General features: G+C 45.3%; 1 protein-coding gene across 1 annotated transcript in view; it reads left to right on the top strand.

The window, feature by feature from the left end:
- Positions 1-13,807, top strand: part of GCLC (glutamate-cysteine ligase catalytic subunit) — a 291,987-nt gene that overhangs the window by 109,017 nt on the left and 169,163 nt on the right. The gene's annotated exons all lie outside the window — the stretch shown is intronic.

The raw sequence follows: 13,807 nt of genomic DNA, 5'->3' as shown, positions 1-13,807 counted from the left end.
CCCCTCACTTTCCCCATCTCTATCTCTTTCCCCTCTCTTTCCCCTCTCTTTCCCCATCTCTATCTCCATCTCTTTCCCCTCTCTTTCCCTATCTCTATCTCTTTCCCCTCTTCCTCTCTTCCCCTCTTTCCCTACTCTATCTCTCCCTCTCTTTCCCCATCTCTCTCTTCTCTATCTCTTTCCCCTCTCTTTCCCCTCTCTTTCCCTATCTCTCTCTCTTTCCCTCTCTTTCCCCATCTCTATCTCTATCTCTTTCCCCTCTCTTTCCCCATCTCTTTCCCCTCTCTTTCCCTATCTCTATCTCATCTCTTTCCCCATCTCTATCCTTCCCCTCTCTTTCCCCTCTCTTTCCCTATCTCTATCTCTATCTCTTTCCCTCTCTTTCCCCATCTCTATCTCTATCTTCCCCATCTCTTTCTCTATCTCTTTCCCCTCTCTTTCCCCATCTCTTTCCCCTCTCTTTCCCCATCTCTATCTCTATCTCTTTCCCCTCTCTTTCCCATCTCTATCTCTATCTCTTTCCCCTCTCTTTCCCCATCTCTATCTCATCTTCCCCTCTCTTTCCCCTCTCTTTCCCATCTATCTCTCTCTCTTTCCCCTCTCTTTCCCCATCTCTATCTCTATCTCTTTCCCCTCTCTTTCCCCATCTCTATCTCTATCTCTATCTCTTTCCCCATCTCTTTCCCCTCTCTTTCCCATCTCTATCTCTTTCCCTCTCTTTCCCCATCTCTATCTCTTTCCCCTCTCTTTCCCCATCTCTATCTCTTTCCCCTCTCTTTCCCCCATCTCTATCTCTTTCCCCATCTCTTTCCCCTCTCTTTCCCCTCTCTTTCCCCATCTCTCTCTATCTCTTTTCCCCTCTCTTTCCCCTATCTCTTCCCATCTCTTTCCCCTCTCTTTCCCCTCTTTCCCCATCTCTATCTCTATCTCTTTCCCTCTCTTTCCCCATCTCTATCTCTATCTCTTTCCCCTCTCTTTCCCCATCTCTATCTCTATCTCTATCTCTATCTCTTTCCCATCTCTTTCCCCTCTCTTTCCCCATCTCTATCTCTATCTCTTTCCCCTCTCTTTCCCCATCTCTATCTCTATCTCTATCTCTTTCCCATCTCTTTCCCCTCTCTTTCCCCATCTCTATCTCTATCTCTTTCCCCTCTCTTTCCCCATCTCTATCTCTATCTCTTTCCCCTCTCTATCTCTATCTCTTTCCCCTCTCTTTCCCCATCTCTTTCCCCTCTCTTTCCCCATCTCTATCTCTATCTTTCCCCATCTCTATCTCTATCTCTATCTCTATCTCTTTCCCATCTCTTTCCCCTCTCTTTCCCCATCTCTATCTCTATCTCTTTCCCCTCTCTTTCCCATCTCTATCTCTATCTCTTTCCCCTCTCTTTCCCCATCTCTATCTCTATCTCTTTCCCCTCTCTTTCCCCATCTCTATCTCTATCTCTTTCCCCTCTCTTTCCCCATCTCTATCTCTATCTCTATCTCTTTCCCCTCTCTTTCTCTATCTCTATCTCTATCTCTATCTCTTTCCCCTCTCTTTCCCCATCTCTATCTCTATCTCTATCTCTTTCCCCTCTCTTTCCCCATCTCTATCTCTATCTCTATCTCTTTCCCCTCTCTTTCCCCATCTCTATCTCTATCTCTATCTCTTTCCCCTCTCTTTCCCCATCTCTATCTCTATCTCTATCTCTTTCCCCTCTCTTTCCCCATCTCTATCTCTATCTCTATCTCTTTCCCCTCTCTTTCCCCATCTCTATCTCTATCTCTATCTCTTTCCCCTCTCTTTCCCCATCTCTATCTCTATCTCTATCTCTTTCCCCTCTCTTTCCCCATCTCTATCTCCATCTCTATCTCTTTCCCCTCTCTTTCCCCATCTCTATCTCTATCTCTATCTCTTTCCCCTCTCTTTCCCCATCTCTATCTCTATCTCTTTCCCCTCTCTTTCCCCATCTCTATCTCTATCTCTTTCCCATCTCTTTCCCCTCTCTTTCCCCATCTCTATCTCTATCTCTATCTCTTTCCCCATCTCTATCCCCATCTCTATCCCCATCTCTTTCCCCTCTCTTTCCCCTCTCTTTCCCCATCTCTATCTCTATCTCTATCTCTATCTCTTTCCCCTCTCTTTCCCCATCTCTATCTCTTTCCCCATCTCTATCTCTTTCCCCATCTCTATCTCTTTCCCCATCTCTATCTCTATCTCTTTCCCCTCTCTTTCCCCATCTCTATCTCTATCTCTATCTCTTTCCCCTCTCTTTCCCCATCTCTATCTCTATCTCTTTCCCCATCTCTATCTCTTTCCCCATCTCTATCTCTATCTCTATCTCTATCTCTATCTCTTTCCCATCTCTTTCCCCATCTCTATCTCTATCTCTATCTCTTTCCCCTCTCTTTCCCCATCTCTATCTCTTTCCCCATCTCTATCTCTTTCCCCATCTCTATCTCTTTCCCCATCTCTATCTCTATCTCTATCTCTATCTCTTTCCCCATCTCTATCTCTATCTCTATCTCTATCTCTTTCCCCTCTCTATCTCTCTCTATCTCTATCTCTATCTCTTTCCCCTCTCTTTCCCCATCTCTATCTCTATCTCTTTCCCCTCTCTTTCCCCATCTCTATCTCTATCTCTTTCCCCTCTCTTTCCCCATCTCTATCTCTATCTCTATCTCTTTCCCCTCTCTTTCCCCATCTCTATCTCTTTCCCCATCTCTATCTCTTTCCCCATCTCTATCTCTTTCCCCATCTCTATCTCTCTCTATCTCTATCTCTATCTCTTTCCCCTCTCTATCTCTCTCTATCTCTATCTCTATCTCTTTCCCCTCTCTTTCCCCATCTCTATCTCTATCTCTTTCCCCTCTCTTTCCCCATCTCTATCTCTATCTCTTTCCCCTCTCTTTCCCCATCTCTATCTCTATCTCTTTCCCCTCTCTTTCCCCATCTCTATCTCTATCTCTATCTCTATCTCTATCTCTTTCCCCTCTCTTTCCCCATCTCTATCTCTATCTCTATCTCTATCTCTATCTCTTTCCCCTCTCTTTCCCATCTCTATCTCTATCTCTATCCCCTCTCTTTCCCCATCTCTATCTCTATCTCTTTCCCCTCTCTTTCCCCATCTCTATCTCTATCTCTTTCCCCTCTCTTTCCCCATCTCTATCTCTATCTCTTTCCCCTCTCTTTCCCCATCTCTATCTCTATCTCTATCTCTTTCCCCTCTCTTTCCCCATCTCTATCTCTATCTCTTTCCCCTCTCTTTCCCCATCTCTATCTCTATCTCCATCTCTTTCCCCTCTCTTTCCCCATCTCTATCTCTTTCCCCATCTCTATCTCTTTCCCCATCTCTATCTCTATCTCTTTCCCCCTCTCTTTCCCCATCTCTATCTCTATCTCTATCTCTTTCCCCTCTCTTTCCCCATCTCTATCTCTATCTCTATCTCTATCTCTATCTCTTTCCCATCTCTTTCCCCATCTCTATCTCTATCTCTTTCCCCTCTCTTTCCCCATCTCTATCTCTATCTCTTTCCCCTCTCTTTCCCCATCTCTATCTCTATCTCTCTCTTTCCCCTCTCTTTCCCCATCTCTATCTCTATCTCTTTCCCCATCTCTATCTCTTTCCCCTCTCTTTCCCCATCTCTATCTCTTTCCCCTCTTTCCCCATCTCTATCTCTTTCCCCTCTCTTTCCCTCTCTATCTCTATCTCTTTCCCTTTCCCCTCTCTTCCCTTTCCCCTCTCTTTCCCCATCTCTATCTCTATCTCTATCTCTTTCCCCATCTCTATCTCTATCTCTATCTCTTTCCCCTCTCTTTCCCCATCTCTCTCTATCTCTATCTCTATCTCTTTCCCCTCTCTTTCCCCATCTCTATCTCTTCCCCTCTCTTTCCCCATCTCTATCTCTATCTCTATCTCTATCTCTTTCCCCTCTCTATCTCTATCTCTATCTCTATCTCTATCTCTATCTCTTTCCCCTCTCTTTCCCCTCTCTTTCCCCTCTCTTTCCCCTCTCTTTCCCCTCTCTTTCCCTTTCCCCTCTCTTTCCCCTCTCTTTCCCCTCTCTTTCCCCTCTCTTTCCCCTCTCTTTCCCCTCTCTTTCCCCTCTCTTTCCCCTCTCTTTCCCCTCTCTTTCCCCTCTCTTTCCCCTCTCTTTCCCCTCTCTTTCCCCTCTCTTTCCCCTCTCTTTCCCCTCTCTTTCCCCTCTCTTTCCTCTCTTTCCCCTCTCTTTCCCCTCTCTTTCCCCTCTCTTTCCCCTCTTTCCCCTCTCTTTCCCCTCTTCCCCTCTCTTTCCCCTCTCTTTCCCCTCTCTTTCCCCTCTCTTTCCCCTCTCTTTCCCCTCTCTTTCCCCTCTCTTTCCCCTCTCTTTCCCCTCTCTTTCCCCTCTCTTTCCCCTCTCTTTCCCCTCTCTTTCCCCTCTCTTTCCCCTCTCTTTCCCCTCTCTTTCCCCTCTCTTTCCCCTCTCTTTCCCCTCTCTTTCCCCTCTCTTTCCCCTCTCTTTCCCCTCTCTTTCCCCTCTCTTTCCCCTCTCCCCTCTCTTTCCCCTCTCTTTCCCCTCTCTTTCCCTCTCTTTCCCCTCTCTTTCCCTCTCTTTCCCCTCTCTTTCCCCTCTCTTTCCCCTCTCTTTCCCTCTCTTTCCCCTCTCTTTCCCCTCTCTTCCCCTCTCTTTCCCCTCTCTTTCCCCTCTCTTTCCCCTCTCTTTCCCCTCTCTTTCCCCTCTCTTTCCCCTCTCTTTCCCCTCTCTTTCCCCTCTCTTTCCCCTCTCTTTCCCCTCTCTTTCCCCTCTCTTTCCCCTCTCTTTCCCCTCTCTTTCCCCTCTCTTTCCCCTCTCTTTCCCCTCTCTTTCCCCTCTCTTTCCCCTCTCTTTCCCCTCTCTTTCCCCTCTCTTTCCCCTCTCTTTCCCTCTCTTTCCCCTCTCTTTCCCCTCTCTTTCCCCTCTCTTTCCCCTCTCTTTCCCCTCTCTTTCCCCTCTCTTTCCCCTCTCTTTCCCCTCTCTTTCCCCTCTCTTTCCCCTCTCTTTCCCCTCTCTCTCCCCTCTCTCTCCCCTCTCTCTCCCCTCTCTCTCCCCTCTCTCTCCCCTCTCTCTCCCCTCTCTCTCCCTCTCTCTCCCCTCTCTCTCCCCTCTCTCTCCCCTCTCTCTCCCCTCTCTCTCCCCTCTCTTTCCCCTCTCTCTTTCCCCTCTCTCTTTCCCCTCTCTCTTTCCCCTCTCTCTTTCCCCTCTCTCTTTCCCCTCTCTCTTTCCCCTCTCTCTTTCCCCTCTCTCTTTCCCCTCTCTCTTTCCCCTCTCTCTTTCCCCTCTCTCTTTCCCCTCTCTCTTTCCCCTCCTCTCCCCTCTCTTTCCCTCCTTTCCCCTCTCTTTTCCCCTCTCTCAATGGATATGTTAAAAAATAGCTATGGAGGGGCATCAGACAAAGTGTATTGATTATTGTGCCCCTGCTACGGTCTAATCGCTAGTTAGGAGATGAGTAGACGTTACATGGTTGGAACCAATAAAAGTAAGGGGGCAACTTAGTTCTCTTGCTCCTAGAGCAGAAACCAGGAGGCTAACTCATTATTTTATTTTTATTTATTATGTTAAATTTTACTTCTCATGTGCCTGTAGATGCCACAGTTTTATCTTCGTTAGAGATTGCGTAGCTGGTTTCATGGGATATCATATTTGAGGCTGTTTATATATCTGCAAATTCTATAGAATCCATTTCTGTTCTCTTCTAAAGAGAAAAGCTTTGATTGCTCATATTCTGGGGAATAAAAAGTTTATCTAGTTCAGTCCAAAAGATGTCTCTCACTTCAGGGTTAGCCTCTACAAAGCGTCTCGTGAGTTTGGTCATGGTTAATCTGCGTTTTTTGTTGCTCTTATGTTCTGTTATTCGTACCTTTTACCTCCGGGTCATCATACCTATATATAAAAGGTTGCAGGGGCAAAGTATAAGGTAGATGACATTTTCAGAGTTGCAATTTGTATGTTTTGTCTGGACCAAAGGGTATTTCAGTCCTACATCTACAGAGTTTGAACTACTGGTTAAGGAGCTAACTCCACAGTTCCCGCACGGGTTAAGGCCTACCACAGGTGGAAGGTCTCACAGTCTGGGTTGTTGAGCTGGGATAATAGGTAGTGGTCTGGTGTGTACCAGAAACTCCTAGGTACAGTAGCTACTGGGGGAGTGGAGCTCAGTGCATTTCTACTGCATTAGCTTAAGTGTGGTTATTTCAAGTGAGGTGGATGGGCTACTAAACTAACAAAGTTTCATAGTTGTTTCTATGGTGAAGCATTTTCTGCACTTCTCTAGTGTGTGACCAGATACATCCAATTTGATGGGGAAGATTCAGAAAGCGACTGAGGGATACTATTGTTGGAGAACTGGATTTAGATTTAAGTAACCCGATTTTATATATTTATCTTAAGATGTCCTGATCTACCTGTTTCTAAATGTTAACCTCATACCACTAGGCAGGTTTACTTGCATCACACTTGTAAATATCGCATACTATATTTGTTGTCCTTTGTCTTTGAACACTTAGCAGTACAGAAGCCTAGAGAAAATAAAAACCACACCTGCTGGAAATCATGACCGTTAGACTAGTGTGCTCAATTAAAAACAAGCATTTACAATGCAACGGTTTCGCCTTTGCAAAAGTTAGCGCTATTGGCATTTTAAATGACAATTTTTATTTATGTGTTGGTTTTGAAACATAAATAAATGGCATTGTCATTTACAATGCCAATAGCTTAATCTCTCGCAATTGCCACACACACACACCCACAGAGAGCCCTCTACACACACCCACACAGAGCCCCCCCACACAGAGCCCCCCCCACACACCCACACAGAGCCCCCCCCCCACACCAGATAAGTTTCCGCTCTCAGACCTATCATATGAAAGAACAGAAGTGAAGGCCAGATTAATATTTCATAACACATGGACGTTTTTCTGGAGTTTGTAAGAGGGAATGAGATTAATTCTAGTTACCACCGCCTTGGAGTTCGAGGACTACATAGTATTTATCATTCCCTGCCAGGAAATCCTAGCTGAGCAGATAACACAGGCGCAGCGGTGTGGCCCGTGCGGCGATAGCAACAGGTAGCATAGCCTACACGTGTTGTCTAACAGGAGGCAAGCTGCTTACAAGGCTGTTTACCAGGCTGGCGCCACGCCACATATAAATGCGGCATGTATATTCTCTACATATGTGTTCAGAACACAGAAACATAACAAAGGGAGGCAATTACTGAATCCGGACCCCCTCATTTATGACAATAAGGACCCGTCAAAGACCTTCCAACTTGAAGTACATTCTAGCTTTGAAAGGAGGGCAATTAGTGCCACAATTGCACAATAAGATACTGAAAGGTATGTTTAAGAACTTCCTGTTATGTGGAGGTTTCTCAGCACGCCTCGCGCTCGCATTAGCAATTCAAGCAGGCATGGCAGGGTTTCACTCTCCAAAGGGTAAGGTATAGGCCAGATTGTAGGAGTGAACAGTGAAGGTTGTATGTGGATCCAGTTCGCTAGCACCACACCACGCATGACCCTGGTGCCACCAGACCAAGCGGCCTCTTGAGCCCGAGGGCGCAAGTTCCCCGGGGGGTCGGTGGCAGATCGAGTGCAGAAGTCCCCTCAGCTGGGCGGGCAGCCACGAATATCAGCTGACGGTAACTAAGCGATTGCTCCTCGGTGACTCGGCGGGCGGACCCCCGCTGCTAATGACTTGCTCGGTGCGAGCGAGGCTGCTCTATTTTCAGGATAATGCTCTATGCAATCCTGGCGCCGGCCTCGCGGCAGTCAGGGGCTAATCAGCCAGCGAAGCGCCGTGCAATCAAGGACAAAGAGCCCCTGATGGATCGCCGGGCTCCTTTGCGGTTTCCTGCTGCTCAAAAAGTGACCATCAAAACCAGGTCGGAGAGGCAGAATGAGCAACAAGCATTTACAAGTGGGGCCGGTACGTAACGTGTAGGAAAAATAAAAAACTTACCTCCGGGAGTCGGCTCGGGTCTGCGTCCTCCCAGGGAGAGCCGTCCAGCTGGTGTGACGAAGGATGCCGAAGAAAAAAAAAAAACCCAGCCGACGGCCGCATTACGTGGGCAAAAAGAGAGAAGTTCTACGGAACGCCCACGAATCGCCTCGGACAATGACGGACATATCTCTGTTCCAATGGCTAGCCTCCATTTATGGAGCTAGCCAATGGAACAGCGAGGCGGGACAAAGCCCCATACTTGTAAACAAAAGTTTTCGCCCTGCGCGAACGCTGCTGCGCAGCGGAGAAACCTGAAAAGTGAGTTTGTGGAAGAATACAGTAAACGAGGATTGGGCAACGGGAGGGACAAACTCAAGCTGAACAGCCCAAAGTAAATAAAGCCAGCAACTAGAAAGCTAGAAAATGTGAGTTACAAACCACAAAGCCAATGGTAAGCTACATGCGGAATGCATTCCTAGGTCAGCTTTTTGAATGTCCCAAAGAGGTCTTTAGCAAAACAGACAGTTGCGCAGTCCGGTAGGCTTCGATCAAATCCATGAACCATCCAACCTGGAGCTCTTGAATAGGATACACTGGTGATGTCCTCTACTCGTTATCCTAAATTTCTAACTGACACCAGTTTGCTCACATGGGCTTCTCCAGAACCCGGAAGCTCTCCATCTGCAAATTCCACCAAAAAAACATCTTAACTCAGTCATCTTCATTCGCTACACGAAAACCCTGGAACTAACACTCGCCAACAACATCACCATCCATCAATATGCCAACACACAAATGCACAGTATCCTCTGCTCCCAACACCTCAAACACTACCTGAATCTCATCAACACCTGGTTGCCCGACGTTAAGCTGAAACTTACAACCCAGCAAAACCAAAATTTCCCTTATTCGCCTACAGCAAGACAACTATTTCAATCCTGGCTCCACGACATGAACCTGGATGTATTCAAACCCCAAAGTCACACCCATTCACCACCGACGCCTCCGTTCATTTCTAGGAACTCACGGCCACGAAAACCAAAGGGCTCTCTACCAGCACTCTCTACTACAGAAAGTAAATCAGTTCCTTCCAGAGTGATTTTGAAACTGCTTGCATCTGGATGGTTGCAACAACCTGCACTATGGCCTTCCAGACTCCTATTGTCTCATTCTTAGGGAATTCTAAGAATTGTGGCATGATTTATCAAGGGCCAGAATAAACTGACCCAGTGCTTACATTCACACCGCAAATAAACAACCAAATGAACCATTCACATTTTCACCTCCACTGCCTAAAAAAAACAAAAACATTCGCCCCCCCCCCCCCCCCCCAAATAAATGTTCGCACAAAACATTGGTCCTTGCCTTTATCATAGACAAACTAGATTTTGGAAGTGCAATTTTAGCAGGCATTTCTATTTCTCACCTAACCTCGAACATTCTTACTTACACTTGGATTCAGGGCTGACCGCGCAGAAAAGTAATAACACATTAAGCCTAATCTCATCTGCATGACTTTCACTGGCTACCTAACATAGCTAGAATCAAATTCCAATTAAGTGTTATCTTCACAAGACGTTACAAAACATTCCCTCCCTTGTTAACCTGCTCACAATCTATGGAGGTTCCAGAGGACTGAAAGGTAAATACTTCTTACTATTGGAAGTTCAAACATTAAAGACAACCATAGCCACCAAGCAGTCATTCCCAGGAGCAGCTGAATCAGCATAGAACCCAGTTCAACCACCCTCACGAAACCGATTCCACTAGACAATCAAAAAACAACGTAAGACTTGAAAGTTTAAACAATGTATGAGTCCAATTACCAGGAGCCTTCCAAAAACCACATTATTGGCTTCACAACGTTCTATCGCATCATCCTTTTTTATGCACGATTTGGTTTTTGTTACATGTTTCAACTGGCAACTGTTCCTGCACCAAACTATGCAACTCATCCTAACTACACCTCTATTTCTCTGAGTTTTGGCGTAAAGCACCCTAATACCCATCGGTCTTGGATGTCCCTAAAAAAATGCTTAAGTAAAATAAATATGACCACATCACCAGCACCCTAAATTACCTCCATTTGATGAGCTGCACCTCACTCAAGGTTAACCTAATTACCTACAAAGCTACTGTGCCCAGACCGCGCATATCTGGCTGAAAATATCACCATCTCCAATGGGTCTGGACACACCTACAACCCAGACACCATCAGATTCAAGAAGAAAAAGTGCACTAAAGAAAAAAGATATTAGAGCTTCTCCATCTACATACATAGGATATAGAACAGTGTCCCTATGTCAGCCACGAGGCAGTATACTTCTTCAATTTAGTACAGAGCTGAAGTCACAACTCTTCAATGGAGGTAGGTGAGCCACTGAAATCGTGAGCCAGGTTCGAGCCTGAAACCTAGTTCTGGCTCAGCTCGAGATTGTTGGAACGTCGAGCCCATAATGAGCCAAGCTTTCATGTGGCTTCTGGCTGCCTTTCTCTTTCTGCGTAGGATGTGGCGTTACAGTAAGAGCTGCAGCGTGTGAAACTGGGGAACCAGATTTGAGCTTAGGCACGGAACAACATCCTGTGAATCTGGGCAAATCACTAAATCTCCCCATGTTATAAACAATATATGTGACATGGTGTAATGTAACTGGTCATCATGTAAAATGTTGTTTCAATAGCTGCAGAAAAATGCACTAAGAGGTAAAAACAGAGCACCAACATAAGTGAAGACAAACAGATATCCATTTACTGGGAGATTAGTATAAAATAATACCAGAAACCTGGATAAATCTTGGCTTCCCGCTTAAACTATGTGATCTTGCGCTAAAGTATTTTATTTCACCAAAACTCTTCTTCACTGCGTATGTAAGGACTTTCAGATATGTGATTTGAGACTATCAATTGTTAAAGGTATAACTTTTTACAAGTAGTATGATTCACACAACAAAGGTTTTCAGGGTTTGACTCGTACTTGGTGCTCTAAGATCCAAGCCAGACCCTTGGCACGACTCTCCTTGTTAATTTGTTGGCTCGCCCACCTCTCCTCTTCACTGAACACTACATTTGCGAAGCACTAAATAATTCACAACCCCTCTCAGAACCCGCCACCTTACCATTCAATTGACTTTAATTGTATTTCGATCATCGATCCTAAAAAGCCCACCAGTGCCTTTTCACTAGGTTGATGTTACACAAATACTCATATATACAAGCGAGTTAAGATTTAAGTAACAAATAGCATAGTGCATTCATAACCCGATGCATGCAATACAGTGACACACAACGATCTCCATACCTCCTTTTCTGCGTACTCTCTAGGAAACTACTTTTCGATAGCTTCAAATCATATAATAACGATACAAAGACGTAATAAAATATTAATGAACTCTTTACGATCTGTAAATTTGAATGGTATGCCATCTTGTTATCTCATTTTATTGTGCACAAGTTTATTGGGCCTCGTAATCATTCAATTTGATCAAGATTATCGAACACATTTAATGCCCATTGTTCTCCGTGCAATTCGAATGAAATGACAGCTCTGCAGGCAAAACTAAACAAACGTGTATTTCGCCACCTAGGGTGGAAGAATGCGACGCTGAGAACCTCTAACGCCAGAGGGTAACATTTCTGCATTGCAACCTTAATGTTAGGGCAGCACATTAGAGGATGAGTCATGTTATGCATGTCTTGGTCGAAATTGATTTGTCTCCCGTACTCTTTCCAATAGGTATCTCAGCCAGGTGTTTTATAGACGGGCAAATCAAGCTTAATAATAAGATTTCTTCTAAACAGATAACATGGGTTCCAGTAGAGGACATGTAAATTTAGAAATTTCAATTAAGGGGTAACTATTATCAGAATACTGCGCATCACCTCTGCAGAGTTCTTTCCTGTATTAGAATGCCATCAATGTGTTGTCGAAGCCATGTGGGGTCAGTTTTCGCAACCACGTGATCTACTGATGATAACAAATCAAATATAAAATCATTCCTGTAGGAGTTAAAATAACAAACCGAAAATCCCTTTGGCGGGCATGCCATAAACCCATCCTGTCCTAAAGATGTTGTTTAAGAAAAGGAAAATCTATGATGGGGAGGAGGTGGAGCAAGATGATCACTAAACGGCTGTGAAAGCTACGGACCTGGGTCTACTTTTATACTCGAGATCACCAGCTTATTTTGAGGATGTTTTGCAAGAGTCGGGGGGGAGAACAGCAATATGAAACGTGTGACGAATTAATCCGGATCCCTTGCAAGTTTTATTCATTTAGGTTGTCAAAAATGAAAACTGGGCTGAAGACGTTCCTCGAGGAAACAAGAAAGCGGCTGGTATTTTTCTGTTAGACAAAACTATTTTTACAGCATCTTTAAAAAAAATGCGGGTATGGATGCGGCCCATCTCCCAAGGACGGTCAAAGAGTTCAGATGTTCTTCTCCTGCAAAATGCTAATTTGGCATAATTCTTGAGATTGTGAAAGTCCGGTCCAAACCTTCATCGAAACTCTTTGTAGGGGGGAAGGGGGTAGAGTGTTCTGTGAACGGGAGGACAGCGTAGTTTACAGTTTTCTTTAACTAAATGATTGTAAGTCTTTAAAAGATGAAAGTAGCTTAAAAGTCCTTCTCGGCGGAGGGTACGCGTTTAATGTGTTCGTCTGGAGAATAACGTATTCACTGCATATACAAGTAATATGAGATAAAGGACACGATTAAAATTAGCTTACCCGGCACCCTCCCAAAAACAAAAATAGGATTGACCGCTATGCTGTGAAACCTAATGGTGTGCCTAAAGTGTCATTTTAGTGTGCGAGGCCTTTCTGCGATGTTTTATTAGGGTTAGAACCTGTAGCGTACACTACTACAACCCTGGACACGCTGCTATAAGCCCAGCTTCAGGTATCACTGTGATGTGCAGGCTCCTCAGGAGGGAGGGTGAAAAAAGGGGGAGATGTCCCGCGGGCCCTTCGGTGAATTCCCCCCCCTCCATGGACCCCCCACTTTTCCTCCCCCGCCCCCCCACTCCATGCGGGAGGGGCCCTTACCTGGAACAGGAAAGCAGTCCATTTGGCCTCCATGGCGCGTCGCTCTAGTTATAAAAAAAATAAAAATCTTCCCCCGTCAGTTTACCGGAGCCTACAACAAAGCGCCCAACATGGCAGTGCCACAACTTCCGGTAACCTCTGCGGGCCGAGCCACTGCTGCAACGGGTATGCCTGGCGTGCGAGGGCACGATGTTCCTTCCTTGAAAGCCAAGAAAAACAATCACGACTCGGGGATTACACAATGTCTGTGTAGCGAATGAGAGAACGTGTGTTTGCTGCGAAACAAATCAAAACTGGTAATTTCGGAGCGGCAAATGGAAGGGAACACCCCGCGGTGGAGATGGTCCAGCCCACGAAGGAGGGGAAGGGGGAAATTAAGAGAAGATGGCCACTCTCACGAGCCAAATTAATCTCGGAACCTTTGAGACAAAGGCAACTGCTTTCTTTTTATTATAGCATATGTCCCTCGTTGTTTTTAATCCAGAGGTTGGGAGTATAAAAGAGCGACAAACAGATTCTATGCGGTACGGTGCTTAATAACGTCACGCAAAGCAACATTTTATCAACCTGAAAAATGTCATTCCTTTACCGAAACATTGCAACCCACTTTTATCACAGAATTGAAATATAAATACACAGCAACATCTCGGGAGTCCACGACACTACAATGTGAGGCTACATCTTTCATTTCAAACTAAAAAGGGCACTAGACCCATTTTCACAAAGATCTGGTAATTTTCGTTCTCGGTTACAATTAGAAATTAATTTCTCATGTCTTCATTCTCATCACTTCATATTCATATAGAAGAAGCTACCATATGTGTT

Source organism: Lissotriton helveticus, chromosome 6, assembly GCF_964261635.1.
Source record: "Lissotriton helveticus chromosome 6, aLisHel1.1, whole genome shotgun sequence".
NCBI classification, from domain to species: Eukaryota; Metazoa; Chordata; class Amphibia; order Caudata; family Salamandridae; genus Lissotriton; species Lissotriton helveticus.
Note: the sequence above shows the minus strand (reverse complement) of the source record. Positions and strands in the feature narration are given on the sequence as shown.